The sequence below is a fragment of the Macaca nemestrina genome, chromosome 13 (genome assembly GCF_043159975.1).
Source record: "Macaca nemestrina isolate mMacNem1 chromosome 13, mMacNem.hap1, whole genome shotgun sequence".
In the NCBI taxonomy this organism is placed as follows: Eukaryota; Metazoa; Chordata; class Mammalia; order Primates; family Cercopithecidae; genus Macaca; species Macaca nemestrina.
The window spans coordinates 38,067,955-38,088,190 of record NC_092137.1 but is presented as its reverse complement, the minus strand read 5'-3'; positions in this window follow the sequence as shown (position 1 = coordinate 38,088,190).

Genomic DNA, 20,236 nt, shown 5'->3' with positions numbered 1-20,236 from the left:
CTCTCCCGTTTCAGTCTGTTAGTTATAAATCTCAGAGAGGGAAAAGGAAAGAAGACAAAAATTAAATATATTCAAATACATTCAAAAGCAATTTTTTTTAACCTGGAATTGTGGAGGAAAATAATCTAGTTTACATAGGTACGGACACGCTGTAGGTAACTGTTCATGCTTGTAGCTCTTCTGCTAAGCGACATACAGGCTTTGAGGACAAATGCTGTGCTCTTCATGCACACTTTGCAATGTGTGTCAGGTATGGAGGGAAGAAATGGAACTAAAATATGTTGAGCACTTACAATTTTTGCATCACCGTGCTAAACTCTCTAATGCATTATTGCCCAACAGTCTTCTAAGGGATGCAATAAAGTAATGGGCCAAAATTATAGATTTAGAAGTATTCTCATCCAGATTTTCCCTGGAGATGAACTAATTGAAAGCTCATTATCTTCGTACCCTAGTTTGTCCCTTCCCAATGTTCCTGTGCTTGGATTTACAGGGTAGTCCGTCTATTTTTTAGGCCATGAGATCCTGGGAGTTTCGCAAGCAATTTACTTTCTTTGTCTAAGGCACATTCCACACTACAGTCAGGGAGTAACTGACATTGTGTGGGAATCCTCACCACACTGCTCTCTTCTGAGAAAAACCTCTTGAAACTGTTCTTTAGGCAAAACCAAAAATCAACCAAACAGTCACTCTTTGTCTTATAATCCTAAAAGTTCTGTCCTAGAACCTGTCTGGACCAAGGATCCTTGCTGGAGCCAGGGCCATCCTTAGGCTGGTCCAGTTTCCTGGTACGTGGCCTGTTTGTCTGATAGCGGTGCATCACACTAGGTGTTGGTGTGTGTGGCTCATCAGAACCCTTCCGTCTCTCAGAGCCGGTGAGCACCAGCCAGAGGGAGAGGAAGAACCAAGGCACGAAACAAGCTTTTTGATGGGAAGCTTGCCTTTGCAAACAGAATGACTGGACCTACTAGAACTAGTTTTGAATCACTTGAGGCCCCTTTAGGTGAGACAATGTTATACAGCGGAAGCCTAACAGCACTGAGATCCCTTTGGGTCAAAGCTAAGAGTCATTGAGCAAGCCTGAAAAATCAGCCAGCCTCCTTTTTTTTTTTTTTTTTTTTTTAAATTTATTCCTGTTTCCTTGTTTGTTTCGCTCTCTCTCAATGGATAAATATTACAATATGCTTAATGTGCACTTTTTGTTTACGTGTTCCAGCAAAATTTGTATTGTTGTTTTACTTTATGTAAGTGCTGTACATATCTCATCCTGTCGCTTAATCTTTTCTCAGCTCCATCCCTGTGTAATTCCATAGCTTCTAGCTGCTGCCTAGTATTCCATGGTACTCATCCACCACATTTTCTCTATCCACTCTCTTGGGAATAGATACCTGGATAACTTCCAACTTTATGAGTCCCTAAATGATGCAGCAAGGACCAGCTTGGTATGTGTTTCCTTGCCCTCCTGTGTAAACTTTGTAATGTATGCCATACCCATGATTAGAAGTGTTGGGTCAACAAGTGAGTACGTATGTAATTTAAATATTGCATCTTCTCCAGAATGCCAAATCTGTCCACACTCCCATCAGCTGTGCATGAGGGGAAGCTGTACCCATTTCCCCACCAACAGATGGCACGACCTCTTTATTTTTAAATGAAATATATCCTCTTGGGAGAGAGATGCATTACATAGAATTTTTTTTTTTTTTTTTAACAAGGAAAAAGACATCTACACTCATTTTTCAATGCTTCCCCTAGCCATATTTGTGTCTACATTATATCTCCACTATTCAATGGTATATTCATTGAAAAGCAGGGACTAAGTCCCAACAATTTTGTTATGGAACCATATTGTATATACAGAAGCACGGGTGAAAAAAGTGGAGTGAGTTTTGTCAAGCCTGCTTCTCAGCACTGATGATCTCTTCACCTTCTCCATGACAGTTTTCAATTGGTACCCTTGAAGTCTAACCTGTTTTTTTTTTTTTTTTGAGATGGAGTGTCGCTCTGTCACCCAGGTTGGAGTGCCGTGGTGCGATCTCAGCTCACTGCAAACTTTGCCTCCCAGGTTCAAGTGATTCTCCTGTCTCAGCCTCCCGAGTAGCTGGGACTACAGGCGTACACCACCATGTCCGGCTAATTTTTGTATTTTTAGTAGAGATGGGGTTTCACCATGTTGGTCAGGCTAGTCTTGAACTCCTAATCCACCTGCCTTGGCCTCCCAAAGTGCTGGGATTACAGGCATGAACCACCACGCCTGGCCCCGAATCTCAGTTTCTTCTCCTTGCTTGCGAATTGAGCTTCTTCAAGGTTTTTAGGTTTCTGCTTAGTCACTATGAAGAAAGCAGAAATGCCAACTCAATGGCTTCCAATTTTTTAAACCATAACCTCACAGTATGCAATATATTTTACATGATTTAGTACATATCTCTGCATATGATTGTGTGTACTTCATAATGTATATCTATGTATGTATATATATACACACACATACACACACACAAACAGGATTCACTGTTGTTTTCTGTGATGGAATATATTTTTAAATTTTTTTCATAAGAAATGCAGCATAGTGAAAGACTACTACAAACCTATCACAGTGGCTAAATTTTTAGAAAAATGACAAAACTGATAATATATACCAAGTTCTGGGGAGGATGTGAAACTACTGGAACTTTCATATATTGCTTGAGGGAGTGCAAAATGCTACAGTATGACCCCACTCCTGGGTATGTATCCTAGAGAAATGAAAACACATTCACACAAAAGCTATGCATGAATGTTTACAGCAGCTGCATTCATCATGACCTCCAACTGAAAACAACCTGAATTTCCTTCAAAGGGCAATTAGTTATACAAAAATCTGCTACATCCATGCAATGGAATGCTACTCAGCAATAAAAAAGAATGAACCACTGATACACACCACAAGTCGAATGAATCTCAAGAGAATTATGTTGAGTAAAATAAGTCAGCTTCAAAAGGTTACACACTGTACAATTCCATTGCTACGACAGCCTCTGAGAGACAAAAGTGTCATGATGAAGAGTAGATCAGTGGTTGTCAAGGGTTAGAGGGGAGGGAGGGTACTACAAAAGGATAGCCTGGTGGAGTTTTGGAAGGTTTTCTGATTGTGGCAGTGGTTACATGGATGTACACGTGTGTTAAAATTCACACAACTACACCAAAAAGTGATGAAAAGTGATTGGAAAAAATGTTAAAGGGGAAATAGTGCAAATGAACTTAAGTGAAGCTGAACTGAAGTTGGCAGGTAGCACGGCAGCTGCTGGCAGACAAGGAAACGAGATGGCAACACTGAACAAAGAAGGTCAAGCCCGGAGGTGTGAACAAGGATCATGGCCTGTGCTGAAGTCCTTGCAGGAGAGGTAAAGTGGTGCCAGATTCTCAGGGCAGAACAGGAGGCAGAACACCAGCCTTTGGGATGAGCAACAGCTGGAACCTCCCTGCCAAGGCAATTTTAATTCAATGTCATAAGTGTTAATTGAGCACCTGTTAGTAGACAGACACTGTTTAGGACACTGATGATATATTAATGAACAAGGCACCCAGGCCCTGACCTCGTGGAGCTGATATTCTAGTGGGATGGGTGGCAGGAGAGAAAATAAGATTTCAGTTAATTATAAGTGGTGTGTATGTGTGTACGTGTGTGTGTGTGTACTGTGTGTGAAGGGGCACTGTTTAGAATGAGTAGTCGGGGAAGCCTTCCTGAAGGAGGCAACACCAAGGGGTGGGCATTAAGGACAAGCTTCTTCTTACATCCTCCCCATGTGAAGGAAATACAGGCCCTGAGTTATCAGATAATATAATTACCTTAAAAAAGAGATGGCTGCAATTCATTAAATTGATTTTTATGGTCACAAAATCAGGGCAGTCTAAAGTCAAATAATCTCAGCGCACTCCATGGCAGATGACATTGGCCCATAATCAGCATTGGCTTCTGGCTTGACCGATGGCATTGGTGGGTCCAGACCATTCCCTGCCATTGACTCCTGAGCTCATTCCTAGCCATGTTCCCCTTGGAGAACTGAAGCAAATCTGACACCTCAGGGCCTGCATTTCCTTCACATGGGGAGGATGTAAGAGGATACTTGTCCTTAATGCCCACTCCTTGGTGTTGCCTCCTTCAGGAAGGCTTCCCTGACTACTCATTTTCTCCTGAAGAATAACCAGAGAACAGGCTCTTGGAACTAACATACTTTTCAACAATGCCTTTACATATAATTTAAAATGGCCTGCCGATTCTTTAATTTTAAGTGCACCAAAGGACTCCACATTGATTCTTTTAAGCACTTAATGGAACTTCTCTTGGAACATTTTCTAGACTATGTCTAGCCTTTGAGTCAAAGTTTGATTATATCTGATTGAAAAGGATTTCCACCCTTATCCCAGTGGGGTTGCTGAGAAAAGCAGGCGGCCTCGTGTTCTATTTGGGGGATCTCCTTCCCTGGTGTTGTGCTGTGTAGCCAGCATGCTTTCCTGGCTGTCTCTAACTTTGTTGTTTAATCCCACAGCCCTTGGCCATTATCTAGGCCTTTGGACCCCACAAGTCCGGTCACCATCAGCTTTGAGAGCACCACTCAGCTCCCATACCCACAGTATTGAAAGCTGCTGTTGTCCACTGGATCTGGTGGATGTTTGAGAATCCCAGGATGCTCTGAGTTTGTCTTTCCTGCACCTCCCCTGTCACTCTCTCTGCTCACATTCAGGAAGGCCAAAGGGCCACCTCTGTTCTGTTACTGCACATCCTAGCAATCAGTATTTAAATTTGAGATTCTGTTTCTGCAATTCCCACAGCCCACAAGCAAATCCAGTTGGCATTCTAGACCTTGGTACTGACATTGAGGAAAAAAGTAGGGAAACAGGCTGGACAAAGCGGTGGAAGAATAAGGTCAACTTTTCACTGTGTATTTTCCAATGTGGTTTCCAGGAACGATTGCTGTAAAAACAGGGCAAGCCTGCCTGCTGTCTTGTTTTGATTTCTAAAGAGATGGCTCTGGAAACATCTATCTATCAAGGCTTTGTCAATAAAAAAACAAAATGTTTGGGCATGGTGGCTCACGCCTGTAATCCCAGTACTTCAGGAGGCCAAGACTGTTGGATCACGAGGTCAGGAGATTGAGACCATCCTGGGTAACACAGTGAAACCCCGTCTCTACTAAAAAAAAAAAAAAAAAAAAAAAAAAAAAAAAATTAGCCAGGCATAGTGGCACACGCCTGTAGTCCCAGCTCCTCAGGAGGCTGAGGCAGAAAAATCGCTTGAACCTGAGAGGCGGAGGTTGCAGTGAGCTGAGATCGAGTCCCTGCACTCCAGCCTGGGCAACAGAGCGAGACTGCGTCTCAAAAACAAAAATACCCCAACAACAACGAAAAACCACACACGCACAAAACCCTGTCGTTCTTCTTCAGTGCCCCGCCAGGGTTCATTTTCTTTGTGACAGAGCATAGGGGAGTTTAGGTCATCATACAGACCTGCCCTTGGCTCTGCAGAGGTCAGCACCTTTCTCATTTTCTTTGCCCAAGTCCCTATCAGTCTAGCTTGAGTTCATCTCTCATGTCTTTAATGAAGCCTCCTCTGACCACACTGTTTAATACTTAGTCTGCCCCGCAAGCTCCCTCGACATGCCTACCTTGCTCTACTTTTTCTGTTCCCTATGCCCCAACACATGAAACATTTATTCCCTGTTAATATAACACAAAATAACCTTTACATTTTGATGATGGTTTACTGTCTGTCTCCATCCCCACTCCAGTCCCCAGCACATAAACTCCACACCTGCAGACAGAATCTGGATGGTTGCTTCTGCAAGCCTTCCCTTCCAAGGCTGGGAATTAAAGTTCAAAGGGGGTCTTCCCCTCATGCTGCTTCTTCCTGCACGGCAAAGCTTGAAGGCTTGACCTAAACAGCTATGCCAATGGATGATGAGTGATTGAATGTGATTTTTCAGATGCCTGAGATTTCCACCCAGGGCTCCTTCACCCCTAACTCACATTGACCTGGCTTTTTCCCATAGGCAGAGGAGCCAACATCTCCAGTGGAAAATAAACTTAGGTCAAAAGAACAAGGCATGTGAGGAGCAAAATTATTTCCAAAGAAAAAAAGTTAAATTTTCAAGAGCTAAGGTGGCTTTCTAATGCTGCTGTTATGAGTTGGACATTTTTCCTGGGTAGTTACTCTGCTGCTGTTCAGATAGCCTCAATGGGCTGTGTATGAGTCTGTTCTCACAGTCCTATAAAGAAATACCTGAGACTGGGTAATTTATAAAGCAAAGAGGTTTACTTGGTTCACGGGTCTACAGGCTGTACAGAAAGTATAGCAGCAGCTTCTGCTTCTGGGGAGGCCTCAGGAAACTGACAATCATGGCAGAAGGCAAAGGGGAAACAGGCACTTCTTACATGGCTGGAGCAGAAGGAAGAGAGAGGGGGAAGGTGCTACATACTTTTAAACAACCAGATCTCATGAGAACCCACTCACTATATAATACCAAGGGGGATGGTACTGAACCTACTTCGACCTAGTAAAAGTCCTACATGTCCCTTTGGCAAAGGACCACACACTCCGGTAGCCAACTTATATATTCCTCTATTAGGAGATAAAGTATAAGGTTAGACAATAGCTAGGTCAGCAGCGGCACTCTGCTTAGTGGCAGCATAAAGCTGAGAAACTGGGGTAGGGTAAGATGTCTTTAAGGAGGACTTGAGATCATTCCTTGATGTTGTAAGCCACTGCTCTCTGGGTACTGGGGTAGGCCTGCATTGTAGTTGTTGGGGCCCCAAGCCTAGGGGCCCCGGCTCCCGTTTCCCGAGAGGGGTGACAATACATTCCCACTTTTATCAGTTTTTGAACGGCATTCATTGGTCCAATGTCGGCCCTTGCCACATCGTTTACACATATCAGATGACAACCTTCTTTCTTTTAGAGCAGAAGAGCCTAATTTTTTCGGCATTCCTTTTTAAAATGACCGGGTTTCCCACATTGATAGCATATGCCTTGTTTAGAATTGCCTTTTAAAGCCTTAGAAAGTGCCCCAGCAAACAATTGAGCATTGTAAATAGCTCCTCCAACACCTGCACAAGCCCGAATGTATTCAGCTAAATCAGTTCCACTAGCTTTTAGAGGACGCAGCAATTTTTGGCACTCAGGATTAGCACTTGCAAAAGCCAGAGTATCCAAAAGAATTTTAGCAGCAGGGCCTGAACCTACAGTCTTTAATACAGCATCTTGAAGATGGGCTACAAAATCTGGATACGGCTCAGTGGCTCCTTGTAGGATCCTTACAAAAGATAAAGAAGTTTTACCTGATATTTCAACCTTAGTCCACGCTTTTATAAACAAGGCTTTAATCTGAGTGAGAGCAATATCATCTAGGCCTGCCTGAGCATTAAGAGTGGTGTATTGTCCTGAACCCATAAGCTGCTCTTCAGTAGGTCCTGGGGAATTTCGGGTAGCATTTTTTTTAGCTTGTACTCTTGCTTCCTCCCACCACCAACTTTTTAATTGAAGCCATTGCAAACGATCAAGGACAGCCTGTCCCAACGTTTCCCAGTCAATAGGAATCATCATATGTTCTAAAGAGAAGGAATCGAGAAGGCCAAAAACAAACGGTGACTGAGGTCCATAATTAGAAATTGCAGCTTTCATTTCTTTCAAAAATTTAAATTGTAGGGCTGTAAAAGTCACATTCTGGCCACCGTTTGGGAACTGAGCATTGGGGCCAAAAGCAGCCCGTGTTATTGGGAATAAATCTAATTCCTCGAGATCATCCTTTTCCTTCGATTCCTTCTTTTCTCCTACAGGAGGAAGAGGCACAGAGAAAACCTGACCTGACATAGGCAAAGAGGTTGGAGGTGGAGGCAAAGGGAAGTCCTTTTCCAAAGGAGCAGAAGGGAAGGTAACAGGGAAGGCTCATGGCGGAGAGATAGGAGAAACAGGAGCAGCGGTACCTTGCAATTTTAACAACTGTTGTGACATCTCTAAAATGCGCTGCAAATCAGAAATTCCTTCAGATGAAGGAGGCATTAGCTCTTTTTCCAATTCCTTGTCCTCAACAACCGGGTGTAAATACGTTCCTCTCTAGGATCATTCCTCTCTAAAGTTTCAGATGCCTCACCTCCTGTGGCAGTATCGCCAGGCTCTGAGTCAGTTTCAAGTAACTCTAATGCCTGAGTAATGGAACTACACAAAGTCCACAAAGTCAGAGGCATCGTTTGCCCCCGCTGATGAGCTCGACGCACGATTTTAACCACTTGTAACCATTCCTTTCGATTTAACTGCACTTTGGTTTGATATTGAAACCAATAACAATGTTGTTCAACATGGGCAAATAATCGCTTCAAAGTCTTATGTTCCTTAACTAACTTCTACTCCTATAGACATCAACAGTCCCTGGAGTAACCGCAAATATTCAGAGGCCAGAGAGGTGGAATTCCCCATAATTTTCCCGTGGGTCCCCCTTTCTTTATTTACCTGCCCGGGGTGTTCCCCCTCCAGTTCCTTGCTCTCGTGGAGCCATGGCCCCTGCTCACTGCGCCAGATGTTGGGGTCTGTGTGTTTCCTAAACAAAGGAATGAACACACAAGACAACACAAGACAAGACAAACATGGCGGCTGCTTCAAATGGCACGCTCTGCTTTATTTTATACAGTCATTTGTGGAATGTTGCCAAGTCACAAGACACATTGTTGTTTTCCTGACCTTTCCCTGACTTTCTGGATTTTCAAGATGTTTACACATAAACAAGCCCCCAGGGTCTGCTGTTTACAGCTGGCTCCTTTGTCCTCCCTGTTTGCAGGGGAGGAACGCCCTGCTTCGTTTGCAAGAGCAGGACTTATGGGCAATGTCTCGTTTGCGAGCACGTAGTCCTCTACAGAACCATTCATGAGAACTCCACTCTATGATCCAATCACCTCCCACCATGCCCCACCACCAACACTGGGGATTACTATTGAACATGAGATTCGAGTAGGGACATAGATTTAAACCGCATCAGATAAAGTGGTTTCTATATCAGGCTCCACTGGCTACCAACATCTTGGTAAGATGAATCTCCTGTGGTTTACAGCAGAGGTTAGCAAACTATAGCCCATGGCCCAAATCTGGTCCACCACCCTTTTTCCATAGTTTGTGAGCTATGCATTATTTTTACACTTTTAAATAGTAGAAAGAAATCGAAAGAGGAAAAGTATTTTATGACACATGAACATTTTATGAAATAAAAATTTCAGTATCCATAAAGTTATGTTGGAACACAGCCATACTCATTTGACTACTGTAATGCCTATGGCAGGTTTTGTACTACAGCAGCAGAGTTGGGTAGCTGTAACAAAGACCACATGGCCTGCAAAGTCTGAAATATTTACTACCTTGCTCTTACAGGAAAAGTTTGCCAATCCTGGTCTCCACCATCTATTTCTCACAGCACCAACTAATAATAGTAACAACCTTTTCATGTTTCTAAAGCACTTCATGGTTGGCAAATCACTTCTATGTGTATCATTTCCACCTCTGTTTTGAATGGCCCTGAATTGTGCTAGAGTCCTGGACAGCAGATGCTGCTTCACAGAGAGACATGAACCCACAAAGGTAACACCCCAAACAAGGCACTAGGAAGCAGAACAGGTCAAAGGCATTTTTCACAAAGGCAATATTCCACATTGCAAGTGGAGGCATTTTAGCATAGACTAGGGAACGCAGCAGTTAAATGGAAGGAAAGGCCGGGCGCGGTGGCTCAAGCCTGTAATCCCAGCACTTTGGGAGGCCGAGGTGGGCGGATCATGAGGTCAGGAGATCGAGACCATGCTGGCTAACATGGCGAAACCCTGTCTCTACTAAAAAATACAAAAAAAATTAGCTGGGCGTGGTGGTGGGCATCTGTAGTCCCAGCTACTAGGCAGGCTGAGGCAGGAGAATGGCATGAACCCGGGAGGCGGAGCTTGCAGTGAGCCGAGATCGCGCCATTGCACTCCAGCCTGGGTGAAAGAGCAAGACTCCATCTCAATGGAAAAAAAAAAAAAAAAAAAGAGGAAGGAAAAAATCAGACCCACGCAGTGTAATAACATAACTAAAACAAAATTGAAAAAAAGCTTGTAATTTCGGGACTTAAAAGCTCTTGCTTAATTAATTTCTTCTTCCTAATTGGGTCTCCATCATTTTATATTATTTAGGGGTATGTCATAGTTTCACAATTCTTACATGTAGCCTAAGAATGCAATTAATCAAACAAAATTCAGCCTCTTATCTAGTCAAATGGCACACCCTGAAATAAGTTTGGGAGAATTATCATATGTTCTTACTTACACAGCACAGTAAATCAAGTATAATATAGTTTTATATATATTCAGATCATCCAGGCCATTATTTATTCAGCATCTATTATGTCTCTAAGCATTGTTAAGCACTACTAGATACTATTCTAAGATAAAACTGTTATAAAAATAAACACATGCCCTGATTCAGAGGTGTTCATTTCCTGTTTGAGGAGACACACTGGCATGCCCCTAACGCAGTGTGATTGATGTTGTAACAATTGGTGCATGAAGTGCTTTGGGAACAAAGATTAAGAAATACGTAATTCTCCTAGAGATTGTGTGGACATGAGGGTTACGAAAGGCTCCATAGAGGAGATGCCCTATGAGCTGGGCCTAGATGCTTAGGGGTTGACTAGAGAGACACAATACCAGGGAGGGAGGATGAGAGGATCCTGGACAAATCCCTCAGTGATGAAAGGACCTGCTCCCCGCTGGATCCCTGGTGCCTGGCACAGTGCTGCCCCCTCATATGTGCTCAGCAATAAAATATCTGTTGAATGAATGAATGTGATGTGCTTGGAGGTGGCAATGATCCAGTTGAGGTGGGGAGCACGCGTATGTGTTCGCATGCAGTGTGTGTGTGTGTGTATTTGTGTGTGTGTTGGGGTAAGGGAGTATGGCAGGTACTGTTAATGTCTACCCAATATCCTTCACCCTACTTGTTAACAGAGACTTGATTTTTTTCCAGTTATCCAGTTTTTAGGGAAGATGACTGTCTCAGCTCAGAGTAAATCCTGACTAGCCTACATCAATCATAAAATTCCTGTTCCCCTTGGAGTAATTGGCCTAGAGAGGGGCATGCCATCTATTCCAGCCAATGAGTTGCAAGCGGAATGTCTATTGAAGGGCTGCTTGAAGGGTTGCATTGTTCTTTAAAAGACACACACACAAGTAAGAGACAGTGCATCCTCCTGTCGAATGCTATTGTGTCTGGATGTGACTCCTGCCATGATCTTGTAGTCATGAAGGGAGCTAACCTGAAGACCAAGCTGATACTTCAAAAATGACTCTATGAAAAGATGCAAAGATCTTGTCCTTGATGGGGTCATAAAGCCATTAAGTAAACCAACTTACAGCTTCCTACACTTCTGATTTTCTTCCAAAAAGAGGCAACTAATTTCCTCCTTTATAGGACACAGTTGAGTAAGGATTTTCTATTTCTGGTTCTGAGAGCCAAAGACATTTTAACCAATAGGTCAGCTGTGTATATAGGGTGAGGGGAGGTTGGGGAGGTAGGTTGAGACAGGCTGCAAAGGCTACATGCTGGGTTGAGGAGTCTGGGTTTTTTCCCCATAGGATCCTGGGGTGGGTTGCACAGGAGGAATTAAAACAGGCAAGTACTTTAGAATGGCAACTTTGACTGCAAGATGTGACAATGGCTTAGAGGGAAGAAGGAGTGAAACTAGGCGGATCATCAAGGGGAGATGGCTATGAAATCATCTGGGCAAGAGGAAAAGTAGACCTGGTCCTGGCCTCACTGAGGAAATAGAGAAGAAGGAGTGGATTTGAGAGACATTTCAGAGATATAATAAGCAATACTTGCAATAGAAAACTGATAATATACTATTCTTCTAAAAAATACGGTTTATGGTACATAAGACATTTCTAGTAACTTTCTGAATGTGTTTTAGAAATATAACATGATATCCAAAGAATTTCCTGGATGGACACTTGGAGCCCTTTGTCCCCCCCCGTCCTTTTGAGAGGAGCAAAGCCCTTACCTATGGAGCATATCCTGTGCTATATTCTATATCAGGTGTGGGCTTGAGGAGGGATGGTCCAGTAGTGAGGTGTCCAGAGTCATGCACTGGGTGTTTGACTGCATGGAGCTGGCTGGCAAATCTGCAGCAATGTTCCTTAAGAAAGGTGGTAGAGAAGAGAGAAGAGAATCCATAAATGGGTAGGTGGCCATGCTGCAAGCCACAGAATGATGCAAAAGAAACAGAGAATTGAACCCTGGAGCAACAAAGCACACGGGAGGGGACAATAAACATGGAAGAAAATGCATTCATTTATTAATCTTGTGATGTAACTCTAGTCCTTAACCATGCATCTCCATTTTGGAATTTGGGGTGTATTTTTTTAAGTGAACTATATCCATAATGCATCACCTATGATGTGTAGTTTCTGTGTATTTAAAGTGGAGCGAAAATTTAAAAAATGCTTGCAGATCAGTTTGAATGTAGAATTTTTAAGATTGTTCTAATATTTTCTCCAATGTTTTATAGTTGCCTAATTTAACAGTAAAATACTTTTAGCATATCAACTTTATTGAGTCTTTCCAAAGCATTCATCTTTGTTGTGTTCATCAATACATTAGCTCTTTATTTTCACAGTATTATTTGATGTTTCATAATATTTAATTAAATTATGTAATTTTGGGAATAATACTCATAAAACAAACCCAAATGATTCTAGATAAACAGAATTCAACTTGAGGAAGCAGAAGTGCACAAGCAAAGTCAAGATTAGCCCCATTGGCCACTAGTGTTGAGAGTGTGGGGCATCTACTAGTATAGTTCATAGGAATGAGGTGAGTACAGTAATCTGATAAGTGGTCAAGTGGAAATTAATCAATAAAACTCCTGGAATATCTGAATAAAAAATTCAACCAATCAATAGTTCTTGGTAGGTTTACTGCCTCTCTTTGTCTGCCAAAATAACTATTTAAGTGAGAGGTTTTCAGTGCTGGCTGCATATTAGAGTCACCTGGAACTTCGAAAAAAATAATGCTTGTGAGTCTTCTCCCCAGACAAATTAAATGAGAATCTCTAGGGTAGGATCTAACATTGGTATTTTTTTCAGAGTGCCCCAGTAAATGCTAATACGCATCTGGATTTGAGAACCACTGAGTAAGATCAAACAGCTCACACAGTGAAAATTCAACTTAGCACAGAAACGTTTATATGAACCATTTGGGATCTAAATTTTAAAATGCATTTTATTACAGTTAAATTGAGTTACTATTGGAATTAATAAAATTCAGGTAAATTTTTCCTTAGTAACATGCTCTTTGCAAACCACTTTGTGGACTAGATGAGACTTTTAATTAATATTTTAAGTGTTTGTGGATAAATAACTGGAACTTCTTGAAGCCCTTGAAAATAGCTTATACACTGCCTTCAGCAGCATTTCTAAAGCTCTCTCCTGCTGTGACACATACAGTACATAATGTGTGCATGCTTGATATTCTCATGAAACCCCAAAAGCTTCTCAGAAAATTTTAACCAATAATACTGAAAACACCCAGCTGCTAATGATACGTCAAAATGATCACTCGTCGAATGTTTGGTCTTAGGTCAGAGAGACTGTGGGTCCTTGGCAATTATATTTAGATGGCACTATTTTTTCCTTCCAAAAAAAAAAGCATATCATAATTTCAGTGAGAAAATTATGCTATTGTAGGGATCATCTTTAGTCAACCACTCTCACTCTTATTTTTAATGGGAATTATTTGCACTTGTGGGTATATTTTAAAAAATATATTACTTTTAATCTCACAATGAATTAAGATGCAACTGAGATTAAAACCTGCTACCTTAAACTATAACAGAGCCTTGATATTTGGCAGCCTTGACATCTGTAAACTTGGCAGTCATGGAATTAGTGACTGAGGATCCATTTCATACAGTGATTTTTACTGAGGCATAAATTTGAATCCTATGGACAGCAAGGCTAGTGTATGGGAGGGAATCCATTAGCCAGTGAGTGCAGCATTGCCCGCCCTCTCATGTCAAAGTAGCATTAACATTTTCTACTTGACTTCAGAGTTCCTGTAATCCTTAGGAACAGAGAAAACTAAGTTTGAGGATAATGCCCCCAGAAAAAAACACCAATTGCTGGTGATGGCAGTAAAAAGACAAGTTGTCTGAGAATAAGCATCCTTAGCCAGGTTCATACATGATTATAGAGAATCACTAACAATATGAAGGTCCTGGGACTATAAAACTACTTGCTCCAGGACATTGGTGTAGGCAAAGATTTTATGGCTAAGACTCTAAACGCACCAGCAACACAGCAAAGATGGACAAATAGGACTATGTTAAACTAAAAAAGCTTCTGTACAGCAAAGGAAACATTCAACAGAGTGAAGAGACAACCCGTTGAATGAGGGAAAATATATGCAAACTATTCATCCAACAAGGGACTAATTTCTAGAATATATAAGGAACTCAACAAAACAGAAAAAAAACACCAAAAAATCCCACTAAAAAGTGGGCAAAGGATCTGAATAGACATTTCTCAAAAGAAGACACACAAATGGCCAACAGGTATATGAAAACATTCTCAACATCACTAATCATCAGGGAAGTGCAAATTATTATAAGACCACAATGAGATATCATCTTACCACAGTCAGAATGGCTATTATCAAAAAGACCAAAAGTAACAGATGCTGGCGAGGATATAGACAGAAAGGACTTCTTACACACTGTTGGTGGGAATGTAAATTAGTACAACCATTATGGAAAACAGCATAGAGGTTTCTCAAAAAACTGAAAATGGAACTAGCATACAATCCAGCAATCTCACCACTGGGTATTTATACAAATGATAGGAACTCAGCGTATCAAAGGGATACCTGCACCATGTTTGTTGCAGCACTATTTACAATAGCCAAGACATGAAATCAACCTCCATGTCCACCAACAGATGAATAGATTTAAAAAGTGTGGTATATACCCAATGGAATACTGTCCAACCATAAAAAAAGTAAAATCATGTCATTTGCAGTAACATGGATGGAACTGGAGGTCATTACGTTGAGTGAAATCAGCCAGGCACAGAAAGACAAATATCTCACGTTTTCATTCATATACGAGAACTAAAAACTTTAATCTCACAGAGGTAGAAAGAGAGAGTAGAATGAAATTGGGAAAGGTATGTGTGGGGAGAGGATGAAGACAGGTTGGTTAATGGGTACAAACATACAGCTAGATAGAAGAAATAAGTTCTAGTATTTGATAACAGAAAGGTGAGTATGGTTAATAACATATTGTATATTTCAAAATAGCCAGAAGATTTGAAATGTTCCCAACACAAAGAAATGACAAATGTTTAAGGTGATGGGATATCATAAATACCCCGATTTGATCATTACATATTTTATACACGTATCAGAATATCACACGTACCCCATAAATATGTACAAATAGTATGAATCGATAAAAAATTAAAAAAAGGTCACTCAGAATTTTTCCTTCTACCTGATTGCATTATACGAGGGAATTTAAAGTTCCATCACCATTCACAAGTGCCTCCAGACACATTCCAGTTGAATATGAGGGACGTACTATCTCTTAAACATTCCTCTCACAATTTTGTTTTTACGGTGAATTTGCATGGCTCTGAAGAAAGGGTTGGCAGACTTAGTCTAATCGCATAAATTCCAGATTAATGAAGCCTGATTTATTGAGGTTTCATGCCCTCAAGTCTAGCTTAATCCTTGTCACTGGTGTTGGTGATGTCTTTCCTAAAGACGCTCATTCCTCGGGGCACAGCCAGCCCCACTAGGCCATGTTACAGCTTGCTCTTCCTTCTCCACAACTCTGATTCTGGCACTTGTACATAATGTGCCCTTCATGATACTTTCCAGGTAATTTTTCTGGTTGGAACGTTCACAAAAGCAAAGGATTGCCCATGCTCCTTCTTCGTGTGGTGCCTTCTTTTTCTTACCACCTTCTTACTCATTCTTGCCCAGCTTGAGTTCTAAAATCCAATGAATCGCTCTCAGATCTAGGAAGCTGGATTCACATAAAGAATTACGATTCAGCCGGGCGCGGTGGCTCATGCTTGTAATCCCAGCACTTTGGGAGGCCGAGGTGGGCGGATCATCTGAGATCGGGAGTTTGAGATCAGCCTGGCCAACATGGTGAAACCTCGTCTCTACTAAAAGTACAAAAAAATTAGCCGGGCACAGTAATGAACGCCTGCAATCCCAGCTACTACGCGTGATGCTGAGGTGGGAGAATTGCTTGAACTCCGGAAGCAGAGGTTGCAGTGAGCCGAGATCGTGCCACCACACTCCAGCCTGTGGGACAGAGCGACCCTCTGTCTCAGGAAAAAACAAAACAAAACAAAACAAAAAAAACTAAAACAAACAAAAAACAACCATGTAATGAGATTGTTCTTTGTTCTGTTCATGCAGAATTGTGTTTTCTCTCAACTCTAAGTTCTTGGGAGCTCTACTGGAAACTGAACCATGGTAGGATATCTAGGTCAGCTTTTCTGCCTAACTAAAACTATATTGGATCCCAGTCTGGCAGCAAGCACAGAGGCCCTATGGGCTTTTTAAGGCTCTGCAAAAATGTCTGGGACCTGAAAAAATACGACCGGCTAGTGACATTGCTTGCTTTTTCAGGAACACAAAAGGAGAATCAGAGAAATTGGGGCTATATGTGGGGATATATGGTCAGGGAAGTTTTTATTTATTTATTTTTTTACAGGGGATAGTTAGGCATGTGTGTACACTGGTGATATTGGTGCAGCAGGGAGACAGAAAACGATGAGGCAGGGCACATAAAAGTTGGTTGTAGGAGTGAAGTCCCGGAGGAGGCAAGAGAGGAGGAGAGGCACATCATGTGGGGTCATGGTGTGAGGTCTCACAGAGTTCATTTAATGTATGCTTAAAACTTTTCTTTAGGCCGGGCGCGGTGGCTCAAGCCTGTAATCCCAGCACTTTGGGAGGCCGAGACAGGCGGATCACGAGATCAGGAGATCGAGACCATCCTGGCTAACACGGTGAAACCCCGTCTCTACTAAAAAATACAAAAAACTAGCCGGGCGAGGTGGCGGGCGCCTGTAGTCCCAGCTACTCGGGAGGCTGAGGCAGGAGAATGGCCGGAACCCGGGAGGCGGAGCTTGCAGTGAGCTGAGATCCGGCCACTGCACTCCAGCCTGGGCGACAGAGGAGACTCCGTAGCAAAGCCAATTTTAGTGCCTCCTATATATCTCAGTAACTGATTTCACACAAACATATTTGCCAAAAAAGGAGAAATGAAGTTTAGAACTGTAGATCTGAACCTTTTATCTCAATAAAAGGAATATGTGTTACATCTCAGGTAATCAGTACATTTGGCTAACCTCAACCCTTCGTTTCAATGAATTTTCTGATTAAAGTAAGCGTGATCAGAGTATTTTTGGTAAGAAATAGCAGACAAAATTTTTGTCTCCCACAAGTGCAGTGAACCATATAAGGAAGAGGTGGAAGGAAGACATAGAAGGAAATAGAAGAAATGAGTGAGATTGGGATGATAAAAGAGAAAGAACAGCCTTATATATCTGCTATAAAGACTTTGCTTCAGGAACTCAAGGATTTGCCATGAAGTGCAAACAGTTAACTGTCATGGCAGAGGTTTTTTATTTCAAAGTTTAAAATATAGAAAGTCAAACTTTTCTTCCATTTACACCGAAAAGAATGCAATATTTAGGAAAACATTTAACAAAAGAAATGCAAACTTATACTCTGGAAACCACAGAAAAAAATTGTTTAAAGAAATCACAGAAGGCCTAAGTGGTAAGAAAGACATCTCATGTTCAAAAATAAAAAAACCCATATAATATGTGAGGGTTTTTGGTGCATCTAGCTTCTTTCACTTAGCATAATGCTAGGAAGAGCCATCTATTTTGTAGCATGTATCAGTAGTACATTTTTGTTGTTGTTGAATGATATTCCATTATATGGATATACTACATTTTTAAAATATCACTAATTGATAGACATTTGGATTATTTCTACTGTTTGGTCATTATAGATATTGCTGCTTTGAATATTCACATACAAATCTTTATGTGAACATATTTATAGAGAATTATTTTTACTTAGGTATTTACCTTTTCAAGTATTCTTTTTCATGTGTATTTAAGTTACCATATGATGTCATTTCCTATTAGTCTGAAAACATAGTATTTCTTCTGAGGAAACTCAGCTGGCAATTAATTCTCTCTTTGTTTATCTGAAAATGTCTTTTATTTTGTCTTCATTTTTGAAGGACAGCTTTGCTGGATATAGAATTCTCAAATGACAGTCGTTTCCTTTCAGAATATTGAGTATTTCTTCCATTTTCTTCTGGTCTTCTGGGACCCCCCCTTTTTTTTTTTCCAAGACAGAGTCTCACTCTGTTGCCCAGGCTGGAGTGCAGTGGCACAATCTCGGCTCACTGCAACCTCTGCCTCCTGGGTTCAAGCGATTCTTCTGCCTCTGCCTCCTGAGTAGCTGAGACTATAGGCATCCGCCACCATGCCTGGCTAATTTTTGTATTTTTAGTAGAGACGGGCTTTCACCATATTGGCCAGGTTGGTCTCTATCTCCTGACCTTGTGATCCACCCGCCTTGGCCTCCCGAAGTGCTGGGATTATAGGCGTGAGCCATCGTGCCAGGCCTGGACTCTTATTTTTTTAATGAGAAGTTAGCTATTAATTATTGTTCTTCTGAATATAAGAAGTCTTTTTTTCTCTTGTTGCTTTTAAGATTTTTTCCTTTGTTGTCAGTTTTTAACAATTTGACTATGATGTGCTTAGTATGCGGGTCTCTTAGGTTTGGATTTCTTTGTGTTTATCTTATTTTAAATTCTTTGAGCCTCATAGATATGTAATGTTTTTCATCAAATTTTGGACATTTCTGGTTACTATTTCGTCAGATATTTTTCTGCTTTTTTTCTCTGCTGCTGCTATCTTTGCTCAGTTTTTAAAAATATTATTATTGGCTGGGCGCCGTGGCTCACGCCTGTAATCCCAGCACTTTGGGAGGCCGAGATGGGCGGATCACGAGGTCAGGAGATCGAGACCATCCTGGCTAACATGGTGAAACCCCGTCTCTACTAAAAATACAAAAAAATTAGCCGGACATGGTGGCCGGCCCCTGTAGTCCCAGCTACTGGGGAGGCTGAGGCAGGAGAATGGCGTGAACCCGGGAGGTGGAGCTTATGGTGAGCCGAGATCATCCTGCTGCATCCAGCCTGGGCAACAGTGCGAGACTCCATCTCAAAAAAAAAAAAAAAAAAAAAAAAAATATATATATATATATATATATATCTTATTTTAAAGCATGGTTTCTTTGGGGTTTCCCAGGAACAGCATAGTTTAGCAATCAGCTGATGATGGGTTAGAGATTGTGCTTAACTACTTGCAGGCAGTAAGGCTTATATCCTTTGCTAATGAATCTTTGAGTGGGCTGGGATATGTTCTCAAAGGTCAGACAGTTTACAAGTCTGCCCCAGACTTTTACTTTCTTGAAAGTTCTTATGTGTCTTCTCTGTGCATGTGGAAAGCTTCATATTCAGTCAGGGATATGTGAACAGCTAGGGCCATCTCTGGTCTCTTCTGAGTGGATGTGTAGCCTTGGGTATGTGTGCAGTCTTCCAGACTGCCAGGAATATATGAGAACTTAGATGAACTGGACTAATTCTTTGAAAAACACAAACTATCAAAACACATACAAAGAGAAATAAATAATTTAAGTAGGCCTGTATTTACTAGAGATATGCAATAAATAATAAATAACCTTCCAAAGCAGATAGCAGCAGACTCAGATGGTTTCTCTGGTTATTTCAGCAAACAGTCAAAGAAAAAAACTATACCAATTTTCTAAAATCTCTTGTAGAATACAGAATGAACACTTCCTAACTAATTCTATGAGGCCAGCATTTTCAAGTACCAAAATCAGACAAAGAGAGCACAAGAAAGAAAACCAATAAACCAACATCTTTTATGAAAATGATAAAGTAATCCTTAAGAAGATATAAGAAAATTGAATCTAACACTGTATAAAAACAACTACAACCATACTCTGTGACCAAGTGGGGTTTATTCAAGGTTTGCAAGGCTTAATCGACATCTGAAAATTAATTAATACAATCTATCACATTAATACACTAAAAAGGGAAATTCATATAATCATATCAATCAATGCAGA